The following is a 22,216-nucleotide window of genomic DNA, read 5'->3' as shown; positions in this document are numbered from 1 at the left end:
CATTTTTTTATCCCATCGATATTTAGAAAATGATAGGTGGCTTTACTTGAGAAGAGCGCCACCTTTAGTTCGTTCTGAAACTCATTTATCTACCGGATCAATTTCATAATTTTTACTGATTGTTTAACTGGTAAAAACAGAAAGGCGTGTTACGTTATGATCTAATGAATATAATAAAGTAAGCAAATGATAGGTTTTAACGATGAGTCTGTAATGTATATTAACCGAATGAGTATTAGGAATGTAAATGATGTTTGTTTTTCTCAGTTTCCAGTGACATTCTTACCACCTTGTGAATTATTCATCTCTAATTATTCAGGCTTGTGTGTAGCTGCACCCATTTGTTTTCTAACCGATACTAATCTCCAAAGCATAGTTTAGCTTTTTTTTTTTCTTTTTGTTATTGATGCTAAGTCAGTGTCTACGAAGAGGATACGAGTATGTAAAAAAACGATTTTCACTTTTGTGTTTCTTTCATCTAACATTCAAAGATAGAATAAACCCTCGAGCCATAGTAACTCGAAGTTTGATTCTAGCCGTTTGCATCGAATTTACAATGAAAAGTAAATTGATCGTTGAATAAATAAATAAATAATGATTTTCTTCATCCCTGAAACGTCACAATGTTTTGGTCAACGGCAAACTTGAAGAGACATCTGGTAGAAATCGATGCGTGAACTAATGAAGTACCCTGGGGGTTTAGTTCCTTGTTCAGTAATGATTCCAAATATCTCAGACGATAGCTTGTCCCCAACAGACTTAAATAAATTAAGAGTCTAAAGGACGTATTGATTAGAGATAGTAATGATCAATACAAATGATGAAAGTACTATACAACAAGCAGCTCACCATGTTTAAAGTTTATATTCGAATCAATTCGACTCAAGCAAGCAAACAGACTAATATTTGAGTTAAGAAAAAGTTTTTTATTTATTTGTTTTATTTATTTTTTGAAATGTTAGTTGTGGAATGCTTGGCCAAGCATAACCATTGGAATGAAATTACTCTGCACCAAGCAACCCGCATTTACTCCACTCAAAATAGCTTCACAAAATGTTGTGCTACTTAAAAGCATAACCCCGATGAGTCGCGTTTTCATTAGTAGTGAATTATATTAAAATTTAATAATATTAAATTATGTGTCCTTATATGAGGAACTTTTGGACAGTATGCAATACTTTTTTTTTTCTGGCTAACACCGAGTTATCCCGTTTGTGATGTAGGCGTAAAGCTTACTACTCGAGTTGAATGTTTCTTCCCCTAAATTAAGCAAACGGACTCGAAAAAAGACAACGCTCTGTGTCCCCATAGCCATAGTTGTCTCGGTATCAATCGCTCGCTCATCATTCCAGTCCTTTGTTGCATGCATATGTTCGAAAATGTGCTTCAGAACTTTACAATCCTTTTTTTAATTGCATTATTTGACTACGTTAAATGCGTTGGCTTATTTTCTTGCAATACTACTTGTGGGTTCCTTCTACCGAATGAGAACTTTAGAATTGCGTTCACCTCACTTCAATTAGATTTGTTTCAAATCAGTTGTCGCATCAATTATGTACTTAAATCGGGTTTCAGTCATGGACAATGCCGTGAACAATCTCTCTACTGTGTTATCTCATGCAATGATGATCATTTAAATTCAATACAAGTAGAAACAGACTTCTACAGATGATAAGAGAGCCTTTTATGTGCACGTTAGCGATTTGAAAGCATTTAAAACCATCGGGTCTTATCACTACAAGCGAGGTTTTTATTTTTATTTTTTTTCCCTAATAAACCTGTTTCTAAGTGTGAATCATTTTTATATTTTCAGGGGGGGGGGGATGACTTCAATATTTTAGCATGACAGAATCATAATTCATCTATTAATGGCCAGACGAAGCATTTAAAAGATGGTGCCGTGCTGTTGAACTGCGTAGTATTTCAGTATTCAAAGCGCATGACGTATGCCCTGAAGTAACTGTGATGGCTACACATAAGCTTCTATTGGTGTGCACCATGGGTGCCTTGCTTGTCCTTATCGCTATTGAAAGCCATTTGCGGACCTGCAGTGAGTTTCCCTAAGTTATTTCTCCCCACTTTTGTTCCTCCCCTTCTCTTCATTCTACTAGCATGCGGACCGCCTTGTTCTCCTCTTTGCTCTCAGCCGTAGACGTGCCTTGAAAAGTAGCAAGCGGTTTGCCTACGCGGTACAGCAGTGTGTTAGGGACTGGTGCTACATACTAAATGGGGCTATTTCGTTTCGAGAATGGGTGATTCTGTGAGAGCGTGCGTGCTGGCAGGCGTACGAAAGAGAACGTGTCAGGCAGCAAGCGCTGCCTATTGATCGGTGTGAGTCATCATCATCGGCTAGAATGAGTGCCTCATAATCCTTTTCATCATGCGCGCTCTGCGATAAGGCACGTGCTGCTACGTCGAATTTTCTCCCCTGCCTTCATCCTTCCTCCCCCCCTTCCATCCATCCACTTTTCTGTATTTCTCTTCTCCCTCACCATCATACTGCAACCCTGGCAAAGACGGTTATGGGCCCTCCTTAATCCCTCGCCTTTACTGTCGACTCCTGCTGGGATACTGTGGGGGGAACTGTCGCTAGATGCGTTTACTAGAACTGGCAGAAGATTCACGTCCCTCTATCGTTCGCATTCATCACTAGCTTAACGGCCGGTAGGACGGTGGAAGTTTCAGCCGGCTTTGGGCCTGCTGGGGATATTACATAGAATGTGTGTGTGTGTGTGTGTGTGTGTGTGTGTGTGTGTGTGTGTGTGTGTGTGTGTGTGTGTGTGTGTGTGTGTGTGTGTGTTAAAATTTTTATAACGCAACGAAGGCGGGGCGATGTTATTCCAACTCGTTTGGGGGAAGAGAAGGAAGCCGAGAACACACAAACCAGTTATTGGTTGCAGCATAACTCAACGCATAATAATTTATTTGCTTCTACTGTCTACGATGGGGCTTCTGATTTATTTTCTTTCGTTGCTAGTGATCTATTCATAACGTTAATTTCATTGGTAGTGAGACTTTGAAAAGCAACGCTGTGCGTGTAGGAAACTAGTGGGCTGATAGTCTGAGTGTATGCATAGCTGGATTGGACGTCTATTTAGGTTTCTTCTCCCGCTTCTCCTCTGTGAATTTCATAAGACTCTTTTGTAATTTAGTTTATACAACCAGGCGTCTTTGTTCCAATGTATGCAAGCTGAATTTTTTTTATGTTGCTCCCAACCCCAAAAGGTTAACTTTACGTGGAACTTATAAGTAGACAATTCAGCATAGTATATAATGGAAAGATAAGTATTCAGAACAATGAGTAAAAAAAAATTCTGATAATTCAATAAAACCGGTGCCTATCATACCAAGAAGTGCGCTTCCTGGCAAAACAGTCATTCCTTCCAAGGAAACACTCAATAAAACATTAATTTATTCCCCTCTAATATTAAATCTTCACTGTTGAAACGGCTTCTAATCAACCTCATCCACCTCAGTCGCTGCAATTTATGTGATTTCAATCATTACCAGTACTTGTGCACTACAATAACCGGAAAGAATACTGAGTGAATCGATAGAGATGAGGAAGTGCTCTTCATGGATCACAATCGAGTTGAAAAACATGACTGTCAATAATTTATATTTGCCATTTGGCAGATATAACAGTTACTGCTTCCAAAAAAAAAAAAAAAAGTCTTTCACATGAACTAAAATTAGATCATTTAATTAAGTATTTGTGTGTGTGTGTGTGTGTGTGTGTGTGTGTGTGTGTGTGTGTGTGTGTGTGTGTGTGTGTGTGTGTGTGTGTGTGTGTGTGTGTGTGTGTGTGTTTCCTGTTTTTCTTCAGAAGGTGAGTTTTTTGTTTGTTTTATAATTGAAATCCATTTCATGTTTTTAGTTATTCTGAGCATTGACCAAATATTAAATTATATAAAAACAGTGAAACGTTCCCAATACAAAAAGGCATCCGGCAAGACGACACCATCTCTCCCAAATTATTTACAGCTGCACTAGAGGAATTTAGAACCCTTAATTGGGAAACAAAAGGAATAAAGATAAATGGAGAAAGGCTGCATCATCTGAAATTTGCAGATGATATTGTCCTAATAGCAGATAATCTTGAAGATCTGGAACAAAGGCTAAATCAGCTAAATGAAGCCTCCAAAGTAACTGGATTAAAAATAAATAGAGAAAAAACAAAAATAATGATAAATAAATACATAAACCATAGAACTGTCAAAGTTGAAAACCATGAAATAGAACAAGTTACTTCATATGTATATTTGGGCCAATTGTTATCCTTTGAGGATAACAAAGAAAAGAGATTGAACGAAGATTCACCTTGGATGGATGGTTTGTGGGAAAATGAGAGACATATTCAGAAGTGGCATCCCTATGAGTCTAAAAAGGAAAGCTTTCGACCAGTGCATACTTCCTATCCTAACATACGGAGGAGAAACATGGATTTTAACAGAAGCCCTAAACAAAAAGCTGAGAACAACACAACATCACATGGAAAGAAGTATGCTAAAAATAACATTAAGAGTTAGGAAGACAAATACCTGGATAAGATCTCAAACAGGTGTCATGGATATTGTAAAATACATGAAACAGGCTAAGTGGAAATGGGCTGGCATTATTGCTAGATGCAATGACGGGAGATGGACTAGAAAAACAACAGAGTGGAGACCAGTGGATGAAGCAAGACAAAAAGGAAGATCGAGAAGAAGGTGGAGGGATGAACTGGAACTAATTGCAGGAGTGAGATGGATGGGAGAGGCAGAAAACTGAGTGGTCTGGAAAATCATGGGGGAAGACCTACGTCCAGCAGTGGACAGAACCAAAAGGTTGAATAATAATAAGAAGAATATGTTCTCTTGCATCGAAGTAATAGGATACAGTTACGTTGTAGTGCTGATCTATCTTGTGCCCCTCTCTCTCTCTCTCTCCTTCTTCTTCTTACACACATAAAAAAAACCGGAAGACTACTTTAAGGAGCTGTCGAAATGTCTGGTTTTTCCCCATTTCTTCTCTGTTTAGGTATCATTCCCACTATTTATTTCAAGTTTAGTTTGTCATCGCTACGTCGTGACAACCAGACTCCTGTATCGAAAATACCGAAGAAATACCGCGATGGAGTTCAAAACATATGGGGTGTCTGAAATAGAAACATCAAGAACTTGGCCGTACTCGAACAGTAGCTTGAAGAAGCGAAAACTTTCAGACAAACAGCAGACAAGAAAGAAAGAAAAAAAAAGGAGGAAAAAAAACTCAAATGAAATAGAAAGATCCAAAAATAGCCTTCAGCACGTGCATTTTCAATCTACTTACCAGTTTTTGGTTCGCTTTTCTAGAACTGATGATCCGAAAACATGGGAAATATAAAGAACGTAAGATCAGATGCTCCGTATTCTCATTATATAGTGAGTCAGTGAGAGAGAGAGAGAGCGATTTAAACTTTAACTGACAGCACAAAAATGTTTCCTTACAGTCTTGATGCTACAATAAACAATCAGAGGCCAGAGAACTAAGCCAGCTGTTTTTAAGAAGCTGACAGGAAAGCGATGTTTCAAACAGTTTTTGTGACAGTTGCAAAACACAAACAACTCGGCAACACAGAGAACACTGTGATGAGAGTATCTGTTGTCTTATTGTGGCGGCTTTATAATGCTTTCGTTCTAATAACAGAGGATTTACGTTGCGTCCAAAAATAAAGAAAGAAACGAAAATAAACTCTTAACATTAATACCTTGTTTCTGTTACGGAGCCTTGCACAAAGCACGCAATGCGAGCACAGCTGTCAGAAACTCACGCAGTGTCGTAGTAAATATTGATAGATCCAGGGAACAGAATTTCCAACGTAACACGGCAGGGGGGGTTGCAGTGGGACTGTTGGCACTGCTGTCATTTTCTGTGCACACAGAAAAATGATAAACATTTCTCTTTCTCTCTTGGTGCGTGCGTGCGTGTGTGTGTGTGTGTGTGTGTGTGCGCGCGCGCGCGCGCTGCAATTTTCTTGTTCAAATATTTAGATTTTAATACAAGATTTACTAATAAAGTTATTAGTATTCGCATAAATGTGTGTTTTGTCTAGTCATTTCAGAACCAGTCGCATAAAAATCTGTTTAAATCTAGAACTAGTCTTACCAGTCTAGAACTAGATGGACGTAATCGCATAAAAATGTCGGTTTAGTCCAAAACTTAAAATATCCATTAACTCAACCAATCTATTCATTTAGGGAAATAATGCAATCCATTCTCATAGACTGTCTTGCATAAACACGTGAAGCATTGCCATCACCTCTATATCTTAATTAAAAGCACATTTTTTATGTCGTATGCTAATGCTGCATATATTGGGTTGTACAACGTTAATGTCCACTGGTGGTTAAATTGATGGTTATGTTCTTAGCCAGAATAGCAAGTAAATCTTTTATTGTCGATAACTTCAATGAATAAAAGGATTTAGATGCTAAATAAACAACAAAGCTTATATAATAATATGGAATAAATGAAAATGATAATTTCTTAATTAAACTTATAAATAAATCGAATCCTCTTACTACTTGCTAGAATCATATCGAGTTCCAGATCTGGTCCGTAGACAACCGATTGCACAGCTTTATTTATATGCTAATGTAGTAGTTTGGTAGAAGGAAATGAAGGCCTTAGTTTAATGACCAGAATTTCCGTATGAATAATACAAAAATAAAACAAGAAGACATAATTAGATGGATAATGATTTCCTCCACAGGGTAGGACTAAAAAGAAAAGAAAACAAACATCTGCTGCTTTTCAGAATAGCTTTTTTACGTTTCCTTTTGTAATCAATGCATAGCAAAAAAAAAATTTTTTTCTTCCTTATATTTAATTCATTTTTTCTCTGCTTCACTAAAACGTATATTACGTAATGTGCTCATTGAAACGAGTTAGTTTTCAATAGTGTATTATGAACTATCAGACTCGAGTCTGGTTTATTAAATGCAAAGCATGCGAGATGGAATACAGCAATAAATTATTATAGAGAGAGAGAGATGAAAGGATCCTCGGATGAAAATATCTTTATAGTTTCCAAAGTTGCTGAAAAATACTACAATTATTTAGTTAATTATTGTTAAGACATGTTACGACATGTTGAAGTAAAATGACTAATGTTTAATAATAAATATTACTCAATGATTATTTACTTTTTATAATTAATTTCACGAAATTTATTAATAATAAAATATTATATCATTCATGAATTATCTTTCTCCTGAATAATAAAGGTAGATTTTTTTTGTGTTCTTAAAAAAAAAAATAGAATAATAAACTCCAGGGCACTTCTAGTAAGAGATCAGTTTAATCTGAATGGCGATTAAGGTTCTCCGGCACGTGATATTCATTCGATGAGGCACATTGATTTTGTAAGGACAGATACCCAAGAAGGGATTGAACTACTCAGCAAATAGTTGGGGGACTCTGCAAGGGAAGTAAGTTGCGATAATTGAGTTGTAAATATCTTACAAAAGTCTAAGAAAGAATTCCTTAAAAATAATCTCAGAATTGGTATATCACTTTGGATGGAATATGACTATATAAACTGGACGAAACACTTCCCTCAGTACAAGCCAAGAGAATATAAATGACATGCTGTTAACACACACACGCAAATGCTGTGATCTCATAGCCTTAGTTGCTACTGCAGTAGTTCCGGTTGAACCAAATTATAACACTATGAACTTTGTAACGTGTAGCTTTGAACTCATTCCAGATATTGTGGTGTGTATATCGCTGTACAACACACGCTGATTGGATGGACTTTCTATACGCTAAATGTTTTCTGGAATTCGTGGAACATTTTTTTTTAAAAGTCTATACTTCCTTTAAGAAAAAAAAAAGGCATAAATAATCACAAAGGTAGATGAGAAGTGCGACAAGGAACCTTGCATTTTTTGTTTAGTTATTACCAATGGCGAGGGTATTTTAAATGTCATTTTGAGATTTCTTAGGCTTCAGAGAATGGAAGAAAAATGGAAACTGCTGAATGAACACACACACACACACACACACACACACACACACACACACACACACACACACACACACACACACACACACACACACACACACACACACACACACACACACGTGTAGTAGGAGTCTGTTGTCATGACGACCGGTATTGTGTTTCTGGCATTATTTCGTTGCTGCAAAAGGCCTTCCATTTCCTGTGGCCTGATATTCCATCACCATTTATACACTTATCGCGTGCCAAGCCGGAGCCGAGGTTGAAGACTCGGTCTGTCCATTATGACAAATGTCTGTTATTTCTCTTGGCCGCCCTAATCCGTTCTTGCTCTGATGCGGCCAAAGTTTTCCTTTTGACGGCGGAAACCAACCAACTTCAACAGCAGTAGCTCTAAATTCCGTCTGTAATCATTTCCGATATGGGCGGCTGGAATGTAATGTGTCTCGTCATTCATTGCTTGTCTCCATCTCCCCCCCCCCACCCCCCATCAGATTCACTCCATTTTCTTTGTGCAGAAACTCCTCTGCTATGATGACACGTTCGCCAGCTAATGAGAATTGTGAAACTTGTGTGTGTGGGTGGATTTCGCTGGGGGGGGGGGGGATTGAAGATACTGAAGAAAGATTGAGGGATCTTGATGAAAACTGTTAATTTATTGTTTCTTTGTGTGAGCGGGTGTAGACTGATTTCTTCTCTCGGTCATGATCGTATTGACCCCCGAAGAAATATACGAATGCTTGGAATTAAAAAAGAAAAAAAAGAAAAAAGCAGTTTGGATCTGCTGAGGAATAAGCGTAATGGAGAATTCGAATACTCGTTATTCTAATATAGTTTTGTATGTGTGTAGATTACTATAAATATCATAGTAATAATTTCTTATTATTATCAACATCAGTCTTTCGCCAATTGATATAACACTATCTAAGGTGGCAACAACGTAATCATGAAATCAACGTAACCAAATAATCACGGAGTTCTGTTCCATATAAAAGTATGCCTATCTTTTTTCAGATACTTTGCTATGAATATTGTTTGTGAGTTTTCTATATTTTTGCCAGACAGTAACACAAAATACATTAACATTTGTACGCAAACTAATGTCTTTGAAGTCCCTCGGCTTCTTTTTTTTTTTTTTTTTTTTTTTTTTTTTTTTTTTTTAAGGGAGGATCCTAAACTAGCTAATGCGTGGATGCATGTAATATCGTCCATCCTTATCTGCTTCAGGGGATCTTTGTTATGACAAGAGATGTAATGGATGTAGCAATATCACTGAAAATATCAGATTCCATCCCTACTGATGTTCAGTAACGAGTGCGCATGTCTGAAAAAGTGTTTTAGGAAGTCAGGCGAAACGCATAAAATGCTAACACATAAAACTGGAGCAAAATGCAAGCAATGAAATAGATAACACAAGAGAGTGATACTTCGGTTAGCCTCAAAGTGGCTTGGGAGATTTCAGTCGGAATTTATTATGTTGAGAAGGTCGGAATTTACCCACTATATTTCAGAAACGAGGGATTCAACTCGGTTGCTTTTATTAACAACGCAAACTTCTTCCTTCGGGATTTTATCAAACTCACTTAGTTCACAGATGTGGAAATAATGTAGCGAAAGAAGAAGATGGGATCCGCTCAGACTGAAGTATCGATTTCTTGACCACGTTCTGTTTCAAGTTCAAAGGTCACACAAAGGTCAGAATAACTGAATCTCTTTAGCGGGAATTTAAAATGCCGACAGCCCTGAATAAGAGATTCCAATTCCAGTTTTCCAGCTACTAAAATTTCTCAATAGATGTGTTTTTTGTGATTTTCGTTACATCTAGTCACTGGGAATGCGTTCTTTATTTGGTTAAGCGAAACCTCATATCCGATATTCACCCCTCTACACAAGCCATCCACAAATGACTCCCCCCAAATCGTTTCGTCGTCCCCTTTTTTTTTTTTTTTTCCCGAAGGCTCCAGTTTTTCCATGTCTCCGTCCCCACCAATTCCTCCCATCCATCAAGGACCACGAATTCTGGCTGTCAAGAACAAATGGGGACATGGCGTTCCACAAACGTCCCTTTCCCGTCTTTTACCCACTAACAGCGGCGATCTGCCGGATGTCGCCTCGCTAACTCCCCCTTTCCGAGGGGTCATACTTTTGAGCTGGGCAAACGAGTCATTTGTAGCCGTCATTCTAGTAGGCTGACGAAACACGGGGGAACAGGGAGGGAAAGAAGTTGACACGACACTTGTAAGCAGAGAACACAGAGAGCTGTTTTCAGAGACGGCTCCTTTAGCCACGTCAAGTCGTGGCGAATGGCATATTTTTCTTAATGTCTTCTGCAACGGGAAACGTAAGAAGACTTCTTTGTTCGCACTGCAAACATAATTTTGGAACTTCAGGTCACTCCTACAACTGCTTTGATCCCCACCCAACTCTATTTCGGCAGCGTTCGTGCTCGTCCAAGTTTTTCTCGCATTTCACAGTTCTGCTCAGTTTGTTGGGTTCCACTGAATCGTTATTGGCCCTTCTGTTTTTTCCCATTCCGAGAAACTCGACTTCCGATCACTTCAAAAATAGGCTGTGTATCCGTTTTCCCCTTCACGTTATTTTTCTATAACGTGAAGAGCTTTTGGTTGGTCCTTTCCTTATGAGTCTTAACGTCATTTTTTTGTATGTGATTGTTAAATTGAACTAGTTCCTTCAAGAATTCAATTTAGGACTCCTATCACATTCATCTTGTCTACTGAACACTCTTCGATGAGTGAAGTTTATAGCATTTTTACTTTTTGGAGTAGAAGGATAACACGTTTCAATACTCGTAATAGTAGGGAATAAGAAAGGATAAAAATAACGACACAATATTAAAAGGAAAAGAAAGAATAATATTGAATATATATTGTGGTGGTGGTCGGCGCTAGATGGCATTGGTATAGTTACGGCCAGTTGGTGGAGACAGAGATGTAGAGCAAGTGCCCTCCCTCGATGAGTCTTTGGACTCCCTGGAGGTGTCAAATAATAATAATAATAATAATAATAATAATATATAGAGTTGATTTGCATCTGTTGAACCATCGTTTCTTGGTCACGCTGCTCAACATGGATAAGGCCAGACCTTTGAAGATCATCGTAGGCTTAGCTCAATCAGTATTGACAATGCCCTTTGATTGGAAAGACCTAGTTTCGAATCCCATCTAACTCAAAGAAACCTTTATAAGGAATCTTCAATAGAAGGTGAATTAGCATATGTCATATTTACGTGGAAGGCTTAACAGACTCAATATGCTGACCTCGTAGTTTTGTTGCTTCGCCATAACTCTAAACATCCAGATCTTGAAGCATTATTTAAAAAAAAAAAAAATTAAATATTCTTCGTTTTATTTTGTCTCATTCTTTTGATACCAAAGATCTTTAATACAACTTTCTACTCTTGTTTTAGTAACCATATTTCGAAAACAAGGATTATTGTTTAAAGAAGGCAATTTTTTTCTAATATTTTTAATGTAGAAACAAAGTTTTATGCTTCATAATTATATTAAATGAATATTCATCTTCTATCATTCTTCAGCAAGAAACAACGCATACTCCTGTGACATAACAGAAGATGGTTTTATTTCTCCTGAACTCAATGATCGTGATCTATCAGTTTAGAAGATAATGGCTTGAAAATTGAGATTCAATCAACTACCTTAACATCGTCGAAATTATGTTAGAAATGAAAGCCTTCAAAAGATATTCGAATCATAAATATTACGTAGAAAGAAAGAATTTGTAGATGATGAGTTCTTAAGTTTTAAATTCTGGATACTGTTTCTAACCTGGATCCGATACCTAAATCTAAATACACTTTTGACCTTGACATGGCCTTCTCAGGCTGCCTCTGCTGACACGTGTCCAAACTTTGCATGGAGACTTCCCTTCTTTTTCGTCCACACCTTAAAACCACGCCCGTTTAATTTGTTTCGAAAAGCAATTAGCTGACAAAACATGAGGTAAGTGTGGGATATTTTGTGCTCTTCTCAGGGTCAGTGCATCGGCTAATTTTGATAAAGTACCTGTATTAACAGATCTTTGTCTTATACCGTGAGGTCTCCACTGAATCTTCAGACTTTTACATGCAACGAACATAACTTAAATGTTTAAAAAAACTCATATAAGGGATATCTGCCAACCCAGCCTATCTTCTCGCTTCTGGTATGTTTTTCGTCTGCTTTTTTCTTCATATAAAAACTGTGAGAGGGATCTTTATTGAGGCCCACAGTGTTGTCTGGTCTGTGTTTTCTTTGGACTGTCTCAACAAGAATAAATAAAGATCCTCAGGGGAATTCTACTCCTGATGACTGAATTTAGGTTAAACGAATAAGTTATCTGCACTGTTTTGAACTTAACAAGTTGAACTCCGACTCTACATTTGTCTTTTGACATGTAAATCGCTCAACAACTTTTTATGCCTAGTCGCTAGAAAACAGCACGAGCGCCCTCTAAGAAAAATTTTCAGATGAAAGAAAACTAGCACAATATCATTTAATTCAGTAATAATAATTAATGATTTGTTATTATTTAGTAATCCAGAATAAACTATTAGTTTAATTTAGGATTTTTTTTTCAATTAATGTCTCTTTTATTAAATTAATGCTCTATTTTAAAAGGCAATCCAAGCGAGTTATTATGTTCATAGTTCACTTCAGTAGTTACGAATCATAAATTTTATTACTGATTTTAAATTAAAAGCTGCAGACTTTCTTTATTGGTTATTAAAATGAACTCAGTTATATGTGTCTTCCTTCACTTCTTTTTTTTTTTTTTCACTTTTAAGAAGGCTCTTTTTTTTTGTTGCAAAAAAACACCTCTCTTATAGGTCAAATCAAAAATTTTATATATTTCTTCTCTATCCCCCCCCCGGAAAAATTTTAATGATGCAGTTTTATGTTCTTCTTTATTCATACGTATGTCTTGCACAGGTCGAAGGTAAAACTACGAATTGAATTTTACCCGCTTCAATGTCAACAGTGCATTGGACCATCACCTGGTCATCATTATGAGTAAAATATGATTTTTTATTAGGGTCATTAATCATGTCATAAGGAATGCAGGACATGATTAATCTACTCTCTCTCTCTCTCTCTTCGGCTGATAAAGAAAAAAAAATCTTCGAAATTGAACTGCGTTAAATCTTTAAGCGAGTTACTGCCGAAACACTGGCAGCTGCAATGAAGTCTACAAGGGAAATTTCTCCTCAACTTTGCTGATACCTGGATGCAAATGACTTCGTGTGAGATATATATTTTAAATACATAAAAGAGTGTACCGGATATTAGTGACTGAACGAACACAGGCAGGAAAAAATATCATGGAATAACATGGAATTCGTTGTTCTCAGATTGTACTTCAACCGAGAAGTACGATGAGAGTCTGGAAAGTTCTCATAAACATCTAGAACAAAAATGATTTTTCAGAAAATATCTTTTCTTTTAGGACATATAAGAAGACATAAAATTAATTAATTTTTGTTCTAGATATTACTTGCAATTATAATAACGGAATTAACTCACATAAAATATTCTTTATTAGTAGAATTTTCACCTGAGTATCACAGGCATCATCAGTACAAGTACAAAGGTTAATTAAACAATAACTGACATATTCACAAGGTGCCACCTAAGTAGCTAAAGTAAGATAACTAAAAAACGGTCCCTAAATTTCCTAAACTTATTAAAAAAAAGTATGTACATGTTGTGTATACAGTTACAAAAGTTAGGAAAGATTAGCTGATTTATAAAGTACTATCTTCCACAAAAGGGATAGACGTAGATAGTACAATCTCCCCTTTCTGGGAGATAGTACTCATTTGGCACCATTTCATGTCTAAAAGAATTGAGAATTATAAATAGAATGAAAGAGATGAATACACGAACTTGTCTTATCGTAGTTTTAAAAGGCATTTATAAAACAATTTGAACATGGAATATTGAATTCAACTCAGCATTACTTATTTTTTCAAAATTCTTTGAGTTCACATAAAAATTTATCTTCTTCCTATAGTTTTGGTAGGCTCTTATACACCCATAGGCTTTCCATACCCTTGGATTTTCAAATCCATTATTATTCGAGGATAGGATGGTTAGCCTTATGCATGTAATAAATGTTGCATTTAAATTGCTTGTGTTCTTCAGATGGAAACCGATAAAGGCTTTTTTTTTGTTGTTGTTGTTGTAGGCGCAATTCGAACCCAGGTCTTTCTCCTCGAAGGACAGCGTCGAAACAGAGTGAGTCTTAGAAATTTTACATACCTTTAGATATTAACTGATTTTCTTTTTTCGGCGATATTTTTTTCTGAAGGACACAATTGAAATGAATGAAAATGAGTTCATCGGTCGATTGCAATAGGACGTAATAAACAGAAAAAAAAAAGTGGATTGGGCATAGATAATTATGATCTCTAAATATTTGCTTCGTTTTATAGATTAATATCATACACCACAGGAATAGGATAGCTCTTTGTTTATCGATGTATTTAATTAATTCCGACCAACAAAATCGAACAAGTTTTCCCACCTTTTGTTTATCTTAAAGAGGCCGTTAGTTCCACATCTCTAATGTTGTTCTCTCTCTCTATTGCCATATCTTCATTTCTTGTCTGCTGTCTCTTTACGTTCAATATGCTAATTTCCCACAGATTTTAGTATATCTTTAGGTTATTTTAAGAACTTCAAACACTTTTTAAATTAATTGTACATGTTCCTTTTTTTTAGCATTTTTAAATACTCGAACGTTTTCCCCTTAAAATTATTTTCTTCGTTTATTTCGCCGAAGTCATTCCAAGATTCCTTTTTATTCGTTGTTTTAGTTTTAACACTAGTTTTGTATTGTCCTTAGTTTTTTTGTGTTCTTCATTATTTCCTTGAGTTCTTCTTCTTCTCACATACCTTAATAGACATTTCCGAAGATCTTTTGCTTTCTGTTCGAATTGTCAAGAAATTCGTGTGCGCTTTGGTCAAAAAAACCTCTTCCACATTCTTTCTTTGCAGCATTAATCACTATTTTCTTTCAGTTGGTCGGCTGACTCCACTTCTTCGAAATAAATACCTTTCTTTTTCAACTTGAATCCGTTTCTTTTTTTCTCTTTCTCCTAATTCGCTTTTCTTTCGATGTCATTGGACAAGAGATTACTATTAACACAAGGAAATTCTGCTTATTATCCCTGCTATCTCATTTCCTATTATTTATTCATTTATAAACTTTCGATTTTTCATTTAAACTTTCCATTTGGATGATGGCTTAACCTGTTATGATTAAAAATCCTATTCTTATTTAGTTATTCCTAAAGCATTATAATAATAAAAAGTCTTAAGTTATAATTTTAATCGCGCTATAATTTTAAAACAATGCGTATTTAAAGTGGAATTTCTTTGGATAAACCAAATAGATACTTGAATATATGCTAAAGTATATGGGAATGAATCTTATTCTTATTTTTAAAAAATAGAAATTTTAAAACATGACCGAAATATCTATCCAAATGAATATAAATGATTCCGATCCTGGTACTAAGAGTCTCAGTGCTGGCAATTTTTTTCGGTCATATATAAAGGATAGAGGTTTATTAAGTGTAACTTACCAAGTGGATTATTTGAATGAAAATACGCAAATATATGAGATTGACATTAGAATAACATTATGTTATTAAAATCTCTTAGAAAAACTCTTAGGAACTCGAATACAGACCGATTAAAATCTGGTGGACGAGACCATAATGTAGTATTACAAACAGGAAATGCATTGTTACAACAAAAATCGAACTGTTTGAGACTGCTATGGTTGTGCATGAAAGATAATGATGCAGGTATATCAAGATCATTGAATCTTCGTTATCTTCTTCCTAACATGGATTTTAGGCCAGGTGGCCTGTTCCCGTCTCATGCCATCTCTTTCTTGGTCTTTCGATTCTTCTTTTACTACTTATTTTGTATCTGTATGATATTTCTGTTAGTCTGCTGTTGTCCATTCGATTTAAATGTTCTATCTATTTTTGTTTACACTGTCTTATGTAGTAATTAATTGGTTTTATTTTCAGGGATTGTAACAGTTCTTCATTTGTTTTATGGTCCCACTTGGTACAGCTTGTTGTTTTTTCTGAGAAACTTCGTTTCTGCTGTTTGAATTCGTTTTTCATCTTTTTTTTTTTATGATCCATGTTTCGCTTCCGTATAGTAGAGTTGGTTTTGACAAGACATTATCTAGTCTGATTCTAGTGTGTTTTTATACCAGGGATGGCTTAAATATATTATTTATCATGCCATTTACTTTGACAAAGTTCGATATTTTGGTGTCTTTTTCCTCTTCGTATGACTAAATCTTCCTTATGTGGATTAATATGTTCTAAACAGTGGGTAAAGTCAGTATGCACGAGATTCACTTTTATTGTGTTCTTTTCGCATTAAGAAACCGTTTGGATGGCTCGCGATTTTTTGTTTTACTTGTGTTTCCGTTTCTCTATTTTTCTTTCTCCCACTTTCGTGGTCTGGCGTTTCCCTCCTTTATCTTCTTAACCCGACGTCTTATTTTTTCGCTGTACTTGTCAATTTATTCTCTTCTGTCACTCCCTGTGCTTACTTGCTCCTTTGAGGGATGCCAGGTGCAATATCCTGCTTTGTAATCCGTTCGTTTGACCTTTCTGTCCCCCCTCTTGCTTTGCCAGTCTCGCCTCATGTTCCGTGTGTTTCTGTACTTTTCTTTTCCACGTCTCGTAAGGGGGCGAACGCCACTTTTTGACAGTTTTACCATCCCTCTCGTCATTCAGGCCGTTCGGTTGCGGTGAAGTTCTAGGAACCAGTTTGGAGAAATGCGGCGCCGCTGTCCCGAGGTCATGACCTCGTTTACTTGAAAGCCGTTTTTACAAATTACAAGGGGTGCAGCTATGTAGCCTTCCCCTCTAGGAAAAAAAGAAGAGAGAGAGAGAGAGAGACGCCTCTTAGGGTTGACAAGTTTCATAACACCGTTCTAACAGCTGAGGGTGGAGTTGGGGGGGGGGCGGAATTCGTTCTTATGATTGCCAACGTAGGTCGAAGAAGTTTTAGCTAAAAACAAAAGAAAATGATTTGTTTTCAACTTAAAATTCTGAAGTTTTGATAGGAAATTGTCATGACAATCACGTGATATCGATTAGCCAATCAGAAACTCTTGCGGAGCTTCAAAGATCCAAGACTCGTTTTCAGAACACGTGTTCATTATATAGTCGTTTGTGTCCGTGTTCGGCAATGTACGGAGGCTGGTCGAACTACTGAAGTAACCTTCTCAATTGCCACGTAGCCTCCAGCAACGACACATTCGAGACGAAAACAATTTTCAGATCGAGATCCCCATAATTTTCTCAGATTCGTCAAACGAATCAATTATTCTGAACACCGGCTCGGCAAGACTCCCGGCTTTTATACGAATCAATTATGGGGCAAACGAGTTTAGGGGAGGTGGGTTTGCGGCTGCCTTTGTTACCTTTTGTAAACATCTTTTTCTTCACACTTTATTCTTTACAATAAGAATGCGGCGGCGAATCGTGCATTTAAATTAAGAAGTAACCAGAACATTATTTTAGATGAATAGAGGCGTGGAAGAAAGATATTGATACTTAACAAACAAAACGGATGTTATTGCAAATTGGATTATAGTGGACGCACATAAATCAGAAGTCATATAAAACTTACTGTTGGATAACAATCAATATGGATATATTGATGGCGTAATGCGAATAATACTCAATGAATCTTATGATTGATGACGGATTTTGAAAATGGTTAGAATGGGGGAATTCAAAAGTTTATATTAAATGGAGTGAGTTAAGCCTAATATGAGAGTAATAATATTCAGTAGAACGTTAAAAATATTTTGTATTTTAAACAAAAACAGCTGAATTAAGGCTTGCGTTAAAAAATATTTTTAGGGTAAGCTAAACCACTGCTGTGTTGAACTTTTAAAGTAAGGCATAGCAAGTTCATTTTGATCTCCTCCTCTCCACTCAACGCGTTATTTCAATATTCACAATCTTCTGAAGAGTCGCTATCGTTGCCTTTTCTTTGTGTTTTTTGATTAAAGATTTCGTTCGTCTCAGACAGCAGTATTTTTTCTTATAGGCCACACATCTAAAATACTTGACGTCTCCCATCTTGTAACATATAAATGAGCTATAGATTGAATCTTAGAATTGTAACTATTAAAGGTAGTTTATAAAGGCTTCTTCTAGATAATTGAATACTCAAAGGAAGGATTAAGTATTAATATACACGCACAAATGCGAAGTAGACAAATTAATATTTGCTTTAATATCAATCTCATATAATATAATATAATTTGTATCATATTATATATAATATTAAGTAAAAGCTATATATCGTGCGTGGGCGCGCCACATATATTTATTTACATTTTTGTTTCCTTTTTTTTCAATAATCTGGTTGTTGTAGCTCTTAAAAATCAAATGGATGTAGTTCGTAAAGATGAAATCCAATTCATATATTAAGTTTATGTTTTTAGAATAATATCTAAATTTTTAAATAATAAATATGCCCATCGCTTGTCATTATTAGCATACTTGAGAAAAGTTCTTCCCCAATTCAAAACAAAAAAAAAAAAAAAAGATCGGGTTATCTACATTTTTTTTTTTTTTTGGTATTATAATCATTTTGAAACTTTCTTTTCTAAAGTCTCACTAAAATTTTTAATTTGAGATTCATTCAGATATTTGTTATTCATACATCCGATGAATATGTATGTCTTTAGTAAGTGACAAATATACGAAAGTGAACTATTCATTCTACTCTTATATAATATAGAAGATTTATAAATTAAATTTATTTTATTTTCAAAAACAATAATAATAAATCTTTTGTTTCTTTATTATAAATGATAAATATTACCTTGTTATATTTTATGCATGAAATAAATTTTAAAAAATTTAAATATATTAGTTACACCCTTAAATATTCCATATCATGATATTATAATTAAATTAAGACAAAAACAATTAAGACAAAAACGATTTTTCGGTAATCCAGCCATGACTACAGCTTTTTAGCTCAATAACACTCCATCCACACAGATTTACTTCATTCAGATGACGGGATAAAGAGTCAAGGACTCAGTCCATCGCCCAGTTCTTTTAAGAACTATAAGATTTTTCGGTAACAATTTACAAGATGGTAATTAGACCGTTTATCACTTACGCATCCCCAGCTTGGAGCCACACCGCAAACTCAAACATTCTAAAACTTCAGAGATTACAGAATAAGTGCCTGAGGATGATTCTGGATGCTCCCTGGTTCATAAGAAACACCCAGATCCATAGACGAGTTAATGTCCCTTATATCTCTTCCCTTCTCTTAGATCTAGCTCAGAAGTTCTTTACCAAGACAAGTAACCATCCAAACCCGTTAATCAAGGAAGCCTCGGAATATAATGAAGAAGAAATTAACAAATATAAAAGACCAAAATCTATTTTAAGTTCAGCTGAACGCAACTAACCTCAATGGGCGAGCATATAGCTCACAAACACTCCATCTAAAGTTCTTCCATTACAAGACAAAGGGGAATATGAAAAGCAATTTTGCTTCACCCATCTAGCCAGAAATGTTAATGTTAATGTTAATGATTTTTCGGTAGCAGGTTTTGTAGACAAGGAATGAAAAAGTCCTTTTTAGGACTTCCAGGGTAACGAATGGCAATGCTGTAGCCAATGAAGTTTTAACTGAGGCTCGGCTATTGACGTTACCCAGCCAGGACTAGAGTTTTTAGCTCAATAACACCCCATCCACACAGATTTTCTTCATTCAGATGATGGGATAAAGAGTCAATGACTCAGTCCATCTCCCAGTTCTTTTAAGAACTTAAGATTTTTCGTTACACACGATGTTTTGTACCACTCCATAAGCATTAAGTGTTTCAATGAATTTTAAGGATTGTGTAACGAAGTGGTCGATGTAACGCAGTAGTCGATATCGACCCCCAGGGGTTGATGTAACATTGTTAGGGGTCGATTCGGGCTCATGGGTCGATAGAAAAATATAAGACATCATTGTACGGGTAATAATATTTAATTCGGTTAACTTGAATTATCTCCATCCTGAATGACAACGCAATTAAGAGTGAATCGTGGGAACAGTGACATGAATAGGACTTGTAAGATGGAGCAAGGTCATGAAAATAGTTACGGAGGCCAATCAAGTAGGCCAAAATGACGTATTTACCAACAAGCGTCTTTTTTGCTTATCCTATTATAATTACGTAATAGTAAAATAGAGGGGGTCGATAAAAAGTCAAGAAACTCTTGAAGGGGGTCGACTGTCAAAGAAGTTTGGCGACCCCTGGTGTAACGTGTTAATAAAATATGTGAAACTCTGCTTTTGTAATGTAGCTGCTAGATTAACTGTCAGAGACGCGATTACAGTTTTAAATTATATACAAGAACAGCAAGTTAACAACACAGGTAAGTGGACTGTAATTGGGCGATTCGATAGGCCTAATCGCCATTGTTGATTAATTACTAAAAGCAACTGAATCGTAGGCTCACTACACTACTTTGTTGAAGGGTTTTTTCGTAGCCCTTACATAACTCCAGGAGATTCCCGATTGGTATGGAAGGCATCAAGGAACAGATTAAGACTCTAAACAAGGAGGAGTCATTAGAAGTTTTAAAACTTATCATGGCAAAGTTTGAGACTGACTGGCCGCACCCTAAACCATTACTCAATGCAAAATTCTATTGTTATAGCCGGACCCACAGAGCCTACTCATCACAGTCCAAATGGAAGCTCAGACGTACTGGACATCGCAATCCTCAGAAACATCAGATACCAATACCAACTGGAAACGCTAAACGAATTATCATCTGATCACAACCCATTCTGCTCAAGCTCGGTACACGAGAATAATTCTCTCCTTCACACTCCTTTATATCATGGGAAAAGTTAGGTTCTCCAAAACGCTCTCAGACCACATTGGCCCAGCACCCATTATCCATAACAAAGAGGAGATAGATATAGCTGTCAACAACCTCACTTACCAAATTAAAAAAGCACTAACTTCATCCGCACAAACTACAGTTTTTCATTCCAGTGGTCGGATCCCTGAAGAAATTATGGACCTGATAAGGCTGAAAAACAGAGCCAGAAAGAGGTGCCATAACACAAAAGTCCCACAAGATAAAACAACTCTGAATAATTTAAATAGACAGGTCCGGGAAGCCCTACAAAAACATCGAAATCAAGATTGGGAAACCAAACTGAACAATCTGAACCGAGAGGATAACTCCATCTGTAAATTCTTGAGAACCTTCCGCACTAAAAGGCAACTCACCGCCAATTCACACCAAGAAAAGAGCAGCTCACACTGACCAAGAAAAAGCAGAAGCTTTGATTGACAATTTGGAAACTCAGTGTGACCCCTCTTACGAGAATTTAAACATCAATGTAATCTACAAGATTCACAGCAGAGTCAGGCAGGTCATAACAGAACAAAAGGAGAAGGCAGAACCCATCACACCCACCTCTCCAGCAGAAGTTATAAATATCATAACCCACTTGAATAACAACAAGGCTCCAGGGCCAGACGGAATCACAAACAGAACAATCAAAGTATAAAAATCATAGATAGTTACCTTAAAGACAGATTCATGCAAGTAAAAATAAATGCAACCGTATCAACTAGACGCAAGATCCTGGCAGGTGCGCCGCAGGGTTCTCTTCTGGCTCCATGTTTTCTATCTACACAGCTGATATTCCTCAAAATCCAAGTTGAACAATCACAGCATTATATTCCGTTGATACCGCTTTATTAGCAAGATCTCTCAGTCCCAATATAGCTGTCAAAAGACTCCAAAACATGACAAGAAATGGCTGATGGACTGGAGGATCCAAACAAACCCACTGAAGAGTTCAGCCACCCTGTTCACCAAAAAAAAGTTTCAGATCAAGGAAGACATATACCTGCTAGGTGTGAAGATTCCACGGCAGAGTGAAGTCAAATACCTCGGTGTTATGCTTGACAAAAAACTCCAATTCACCAATCATGTAAAACACATAAGCTCGAAGACATCCAAAACAATCGCTCTATCCCATGATCAACAGAAGAAGTAAACTGGATATCCGGAAGAAACTACTCGTATACAAGATGGTAATACGCTCAGTCATCATCTCCTGCATGGAGCCACACCTCGAATACAAATATTCAAAAGCTGCAGAGAATACAGAACAA

General features: G+C 36.4%; 1 protein-coding gene across 2 annotated transcripts in view; it reads left to right on the top strand.

Moving 5' to 3' along the window:
* Window positions 1-22,216, top strand: part of LOC150092658 (four-jointed box protein 1-like) — a 68,047-nt gene that overhangs the window by 20,976 nt on the left and 24,855 nt on the right. Inside the window, exon 2 of one of the 2 annotated variants that reach the window (XM_090414626.1) lies at window positions 14,192-14,241. The exons of the other annotated variant lie outside the window; for it this stretch is intronic. The gene's annotated coding sequence lies outside the window, so the exon portion shown is untranslated. The remainder of the gene's footprint in view (window positions 1-14,191; window positions 14,242-22,216) is intronic. 2 annotated transcript variants of the gene reach the window in all.

The sequence above is a fragment of the Typopeltis vanoorti genome, chromosome 25 (assembly GCF_054136105.1).
Source record: "Typopeltis vanoorti isolate ZY-2024b chromosome 25, IOZ_Tvanoo_1.0, whole genome shotgun sequence".
Classification (NCBI taxonomy): Eukaryota; Metazoa; Arthropoda; class Arachnida; order Uropygi; family Thelyphonidae; genus Typopeltis; species Typopeltis vanoorti.
This window is presented reverse-complemented; position numbering and strand designations above follow the sequence as displayed.